Here is a 7,502-nt window from a genome sequence, read left to right on the forward strand (position 1 = left end):
ATTTTTAAATCAAGACCCTGAGGATGGTTTGGGGGGAAGACAAAGAATGAGAGGGATGTCTCCAGCCCCTCGTGGGGTAGGGAACCCTTGGAGGTAGACAGCAGGTGGCGCTGTTGAAGAACAGACCCCCCCAGGCTCAGTGGCTGGGCCCCTTGGGTCCAGGAGGGGACAATCTGGAGACGGAGGGTGAGCCTTCCTGGCAGGCTGGGGTAAGGGGAAGTGGGCTCTGACTTCTCTTGGGAACTCTTAGCAATGACAGCAACGACAGTGGTATTCAGCACTTACCCAGCACTTGCTGCGTGTTAGACACCAAGCGATTGTCGTTCCCGTTGTACAGTGTGGGGAATGGGACTTGGAGAGGTTTAGAGAAACTCCCCGGGCCGTGAATGACAGGGCCAGATTCTAACCCAGCCTGTCCTGTGTAATACCTGTGCTTTTCAATGGCCCTGCCTACCCATCGATGGAGTCCATCACCTTGAAGCTCAGCCTCCTACAAAGTCCCAGGGATAAACCACGTGAATTCTGGTTCTTTGTCACAGTGTAAGGGGCCTGGCCTCCAGTGTCCTCATTTCCATCTGAGACTTCATCAGCAGAGCCTTTACTGTGCCCATTTCTGTCAGCACCCTTGCCACCTGAGCCCCTTCCACAATCACCCATTAAGCTCCACTTACAGAATTCTAAACTTTCTTTGGCCTGTTCCTCCAAACCTTTATGAACTCTTTTGAACCAACTCCAAAGGCCCCTCCACATCATTAGGTATATAGTTACAACAACCCCATTTTTCAGTACCAGTTTCTGTATTAGCTTTCCATTACTATAACAAGATACCTGAGAAAAATCAACTTATAAAGACAAAAATGTTTATTTTGGCTGATAGTTTTGGAGATTCCAGTCCCCCATCAGTTGGCCGTGTTTGGGGGCTGGGGCCAAGCAGCACACCACGGTAAGAGTGCGTGGCAGAGAATAAACTGCTCACTTCATGATCCAGGAAGCAAAAAGCATGTGAGAAAGGAGCCTTGGAACCACAATATCCTTCAAGAGCACATCCCAACAACCTCAGTACCTCCATTAGGCTGTTCGTCTTAAAGGGTCCACCACCCCTCATGGGACCTTTAGTGGACCCTTGGTGGACAGTGAGCACCCACACTTGAGCGTCCCACCCTCAGACTCAATGCTATCCTTACTACATAAGAGGGAAGCTCACACATTCGTGCCTGGAAGAGGGACGTCGCCTCATTACAGTCTTATAACGGCATCAGCTAAACTTTAAGAAGGTCAGAAGAGGTGGTCATTGAATCCGTCACACAACAAGGAGTCTGAACTTCCTCGAAAGAGCAGCACCATTAAAGTGGGTTGAGGAACACAACGAACTCAGTCCACTGTTCGATTTAAAACATTGACCCTGGTTGCTGAACTGTGAAAGGATTCAGGGTGGAACTGAGAGGTGTTTAGAATCTCTTCTTGGAACTTGGAAATCTCATGACCAAGGGAAAGTGGGCCCTGGAGGATGACGCCCAGGTTGTGGGGTTAGGTAAACGGATCCATAGTTGTAACACTTTCTGAGAAGGGAGAATCTGGAGGAGAAGATCAGAGATGAGAAAGTGATGTGACTCCATTTTTGAAAATAAATAACAGCAGCTTCCACCTCAAGGCCTGTCCAAGGAAGGGGAGGGATGACCTTTGTCCTTGGAAAAACCCACAGAGCCTTTCTAGGTACATATCCACCCTGCTGAGTTGTTTGTCTGCAAATAACAGGAGAGATCTGTGGTGACAGGTGTCCCTGACTCAGTCACGCTAGGTGAAGACCCCTAGCAACCCCCCCCCCAGCAACCACCAATCAGCATGAGACAGGGAAATACCTGGGATGCCAGATGACCCCCCAGTAGTTTATGGTGGTTGATAGCATGTTGGGAAACCATGTAGTTCAGCACGTACACCCCTCGTGGCCTAAACCAATCAGTTCAAAGGAATCCCCCTCTTGTACTAGCCAATCACCCCTACCCAACTTGTTCCCGCCAGTGAATGTGCTCATCAATGTTAAGAGCTGTTGCGTGACTTTCCTGCCGTATGGAATGATTTGCTGTGTGATGTTGTGACGCATACAGTATCCCCCCAAGACCTATAAAATCTCACTGAACAAAGGACCGGGACTCACTCCCTGGGACCGCTGTGTTGGGAATGGTTGTGAGTCCAGGCTCGAGCTTGCAATAAAGAGTCTTGTGTGATTGCATTGGATTCGGCTCCTGGAGGTCTCCTGGGGTCCCACGAATCCGGCATTACAGAGACACTGAGTTTCTCTGTGGCTTGGCCCATGTAGCTTGTCCATGTAAAACCAAGATTCACGTGTATTTAGTAATCAGTGGGATATTTATGAACTCAGAGTTCAAGGTCTCCAGTGTAGTTTGGGGTATCAGCATCCACACAGAGAATGACCAAGATGGACCAGGAATGCAGACAGAGCAGAAAGGTGGTCAAAACCAGCTACCCCTCCTCTGAGTGAGGAGGGGTCCTTGGAGAATAGTAATATTTAAAGGATAGAAAGAGGACGGAGATCCTGTGAATGATATGGAGAAAGAAGGTGCAGAAGAAAGCAGGTGTCGGGTCAGAAAGATGGCTGAGAGCAGTACAAGCACAGATCAGCATGGCCAAGGACATCCATAAGTAAGAATTCAATTTGGTGACAAAACATTTCAGGGGACATCTCCCAGTGTCCATCCCCCCCCCCCAACCAGAAAGTGCCATTAGATACTTTAGGATAAAAACCTGATAGTTGCCGGGCGCAGTGGCACATGCCTGTAATCCCGGCGGCTCAGAAGGCTGAGGCAGGAGGATCGCGAGTTCAAAGCCAGCCTCAGCCATGGTGAGGCGCTAGGCAATTCAGTGAGACCCTGTCTCTAAATAGAATACAAAATAGGGCTGGGGATGGGGCTCAATGGTTGAGTGCCCCTGAGTTCAATCCCCAGTACTAAAAAAAAAAAAAAAAAGATAGTTGCTGACTTATCAGTGAAAGAGGGAAAGAGAGAGGAGCATCTAAGGTGGTGTGTTCTTTTAATAAACATAAATGTGGGAAAAAAGCCAAAGAAAAGATAAAAACTAAAGGAAGCAACTTATGGAGGAGGGAGGAGCTCGGGCAACGTGGCAAACACTCATCTCTCCCACCAGCAGCCAGTGCCCCAACCTCTGCTCACCACCCTGTTTCTGGCTAAAAGATCCCCAGCTTTGATCAGAACAGGAGTGAGCCCCACTGCGAGGGCATGGAGTATGGTTGGTCCCAGCCAGTCCTCCTCCAGCTCTCAGAGTGAGAAGAATTTTATTTATTCATTTTTATTTTTTAACAATCCTAATTGGCTTCATTTTTAATTTTAAAATCAGGTAACACTTCATTCCATAAAACAGAATCAGTTTTCCTATGATCCAAGCACTCATCAAAAATAATTCGATGAGTTAGCATCAGATTATTTGTTTTGCTTACACAAAATAAGGACAAGGGAACTTCACTATTTCACCAGTGGAGAATGGCTGCTCTCCCCCCAATCCAGATTTCTCTGGGAGGACCAGATGTGTCAGCTTGGTTTGATTGACTCCATGTTGTTTTTTCCCCCCTGGAATATTGTCTCTGTTGAAAAACTGGCTTCACAAAGAAGGTGGCAGCAAGAAAATTTCAGAATCCAAAGCTTAAAAATAAGCCTTGGGGAGTGTGGGGTTATTTTCTGTCTCTGAGGGGGATCATCCGGTGTCTGAGGCTTGGGACAGAGGCAAAGTCCCCAGCCGCCCATCCAGGAGATGTCACTCTCAGTAACGTCTGGTGTCCTGACCTTTGCTCGCCCAGGATGACGGTGGGTAAGGAGCAGCAGGTCACAGGGGCCCCCTGACCCTCTGGGAGACAGAGCTCTCCCTGGGCAGACCCTGGGGGCTGAGGGTCAGTGGGCCAGGGGAGAATCAACGACTGTCCCCGCCTGTGGTCCCTGAGGTCCTGGGGCAGGGATGCAGGAGGCAGCCAGTGTCACGAGACGTCCCCGTCCCCAACCAGGCCGGGCGCCTGGCTAAGCAAGGAGAAAGATGGTGTCCCTCCTCAGGGCCTGGCTCCTGCGCCTGGTCTCACTTCCTCCCCGGCACCGCCTGGAAGGGGAGGAAGTGACACCCAGGCCGGAAAGTGAGGCCACAGTCACATTCAAGTTCAGGGTGTGACAGCTCAGTCTGCCCCCAACAGGCCCCATACTCAACTCCCCTTCATGGGCGACGTCCCTTCTGAGAGTCACGCCCTAACCTTTATAGGCACAAGGACCCAGAAGTTCCAGGGACACGTCCATGTTTAGGCCCCCAGATCCAGAAGTGCCTCAAACGTCCATGTTTAGGCCCTCGGATCCGGAAGTGCCTCAGACATCCATGTTTAGGCCCCAGGATCCGGATCCGGAAGTTCCAAATGTGCACGACCATGTTTACGCTCAGGGATCCAGAAGTTCCTCAGGCGCACGTCCATGTTTAGGCTCTAGGATCCGGAAGTTCCTCAGGTGTCCATGTTTAGGCCCCGGATCAGGAAGTTCCTCGGGTGCATGTCCATGTTTAAGCCCCCGGGTCTGGAAGTGCCTCAGATGCACGTCCATCTTTGGGCCCTCGGATCTGGAAGTTCCTCAGTCCTCCATGTTTAGGCTGTAGCATCCGGAAGTTCCTCAGGCGCACGTCTATGTTTAGGCCCCCGGATCTGGAAGTTCCTTAGCTGCACGTCCATGTTTAGGCTCCAGGATCTGGAAGTTCCTCAGGCCGAGAAGAATTTTAATTTGCTCCTTCTACGTCTTCCACCTTTTCGTCATAAAGTGTACTTGACATTGAGCAACGATTCCCTCTCTGCTCCCCCAAGGGGAGGTAACAGCTTCCTGCTGAGGTTGAGCTTGGGACTGCAGCTGGTTTTGACCACTGGGTGATGAGACAGAGGTTTTGCACACGCTTCTCTGACTGGACTTGATGGGAGGTGTGTCCGCCATCTTGGTGAGAAGAGCAGGCCCTTGGAGAGCCATGGTAAACCCAGAGCCCCAGACACCCTGCAGACCTGTGAGAGAAAGATAAATACGAGTCGGTGTAAGCCCCTGAGACTTGAGAGGGTTTGCTGTGAAAATGGTCATGGTGATAAGTGACGGGTAGAACCTGAACCTTCTCTTTTAACCAAGAGAACAAGACACATCCAAAGGGGATTTGATGACGCTAACCAAGAGGACTTTCGTGGTGTCCCCTTTTCATTCCATACGTTTGTAGGCACGTAAAACTTTTTTTAAAGTTAGAGATACAGAGTTTCATTTAGATTAGTATAGTTTTTTTTTCTTTTGTTAAAAAAATAGAGGAAGCAATGTTAAAAAAAAAAAAAAAACGGAGTCAATAAGACAAGAGGTCATTGGGTATGGTGATAGCAAAATAAATAAAGGTGAGGAGGCCTGAATGCTTGAAGTTGGAGCCATGTCAGAACGGGAACAGATGGAGTTCACGGAGGAGAAGGGAGGAATGAAACCCACAGGAAGAGTCAAGGGCAGGGCAAGTGGTGTCATCTTACCAAAAAGGAAGTAGCTGGGGACCCGTGGGAAAAGGAGCTAACTGGTAGAGAGGAAGGTGATGGGTCAGTTTGAGTTCTAGTTCTGAAATACGCTGCCCACTGGGAGCCTTGGTTTCCTTGTCTGGAAAATGGAAGCACCCAACATCCCCACAGGGATGCAGTAGAGATTCATGCAGATCACGCCCACTGACGTGCCCAGTCCTGCTCAGGTGAACAGCTGGGCAGGACTTGAGAGGGGCCAGTGGGAGGGACGGGGTGGGGGTCAATGGAGCTAGTTCATTAATCCAGGGGCAGTCAAGTTGTGGAGACTGAATAGAAATAACTGCTAGCTTCATTGTATTTGCCTCTGGCCAGTCCACCGAGGCAGCCCCCTGCAAGGGGGAGACGGAAGGCAGGCATGAGCAGAGAGGGGTGTGGGTTAGTCAGGAGAGCAGGGAGATTCACAGAAGCCAGGATCCAGCTTTTGGATGGGGTCAGACCTTCTGTAGACCTTACCTTCTGCTCATTATTGGATGTCATTCTACCTCCTCCCAGGGGGCCTGGCTACTTTACAAGAAAGAGGGTCCTGGCATATGGGGGACCCCTGGGGCTATGGGCTGGATGAAGAGCCCAACCCACAGTTGATCTGGGGGATCCCAATATCCCAGCCAGTTGAGCAGGACCATTGATAACAGGACTTCTCTGAAACCTGAAATGCAGAAGGGGCCCCCGGAGGTGACAGTGTCAGGACAACCTCAATCTTTGCTGTTTTCTCTCACGGTTTTTGCAAATCAATAATCCCCAAGGATGTTCCTGAAACTGTTAAAGTGCAGGCAATTTGTGAAAGTTCCCCCCACCCCGCCATCACAGTTCTCCTCCCTGGAGGCCGATGCTGGCTGTTTGTGAATTTTTCCAGAGACATGTGGGGAGAGAATTTGGAGCGAGCCAGATGGGTTTTAGTGGGTCTTCTTCCTTATCAGGTGTGCTGGGATGAACACCCCGTTGGAGCTCCCTCCAGCCTCCTCATTCTCTGTCAGGTCCTTCCTCTGTCTCCCCTGAATTCTGGACATGACAGGGGAAGCCTGTCATGCACCTGATTCTGACCTTTCAGCCCATATTACATGGAAGGCAGAGTCACCTTGGAAGGGGAGAGGCAGCTCCCCTGGATTGTCTTTGGTGGGCGACTTGGGAATTGGGCGGGGGGCGGGGGGGGCTCCCTAGAGCTCAGGATGAGGTAGAGTAAGGCCTGGAAAGTTGGCTAGTTCTGTGAGGTCCCAAGGTCAATCTAGGAACCCTGAGGGTGAACAGCCTAAAGGCGAACTCAGCTTGAACAACCTCAGAACTTTCTGGAAGTGAAAAGTCTTTTCCCTGATGCTCTGAGCTGCCTTGGGAAGCAGTTGACTTCTTTGAAAAGCAGAGCTTCTCACTTACATGGGATTCACTGACACACAAGTCCTCCAATTCCTCCTGGGGACGGCACCAAAGTCTGAGCTTCAGAGACAGACCTGGTAGGTGTGACTCAACCGGTTACCCAGGGCAAAGGTCTGTCCAGATCAACAGCCTTGGAGCTCAGCCAAGATTTCCAGGCATAATCGACCAAGACCAAAAAGTAGGCAAAGCCCAGATGCATGATAGCTGGTCTGATCACCATGCAGCGCCCAAACCCTTGAACCCAGCTTCCTCTGGAGGGCATCTGTAGTTATATCTAATCTTTTATTTAATCTGTATTATCTTATGAGGTCAACCAAAAAGGCAGTGGTGTGTTTAAAATTCTCTTTATATAGGTTAGGAAACTGAGGCAAAGTCTGCGAGCTGAAGAGAGTATCTAATACCATGGATTTCAGCTGGGGACGATTGTATTCCAGGAGGCATTGACAGTGTCTGCAGATACTTTGGGTCATCACAACTCAGGTGAGGGCTACCTGCGTCTAGTGGGTAGGAGCCAATGGTTCTGCTAAACACCCCACAGCCTTCTGCCTGC

This window comes from Marmota flaviventris, chromosome 19 (assembly GCF_047511675.1).
Source record: "Marmota flaviventris isolate mMarFla1 chromosome 19, mMarFla1.hap1, whole genome shotgun sequence".
In the NCBI taxonomy this organism is placed as follows: domain Eukaryota; kingdom Metazoa; phylum Chordata; class Mammalia; order Rodentia; family Sciuridae; genus Marmota; species Marmota flaviventris.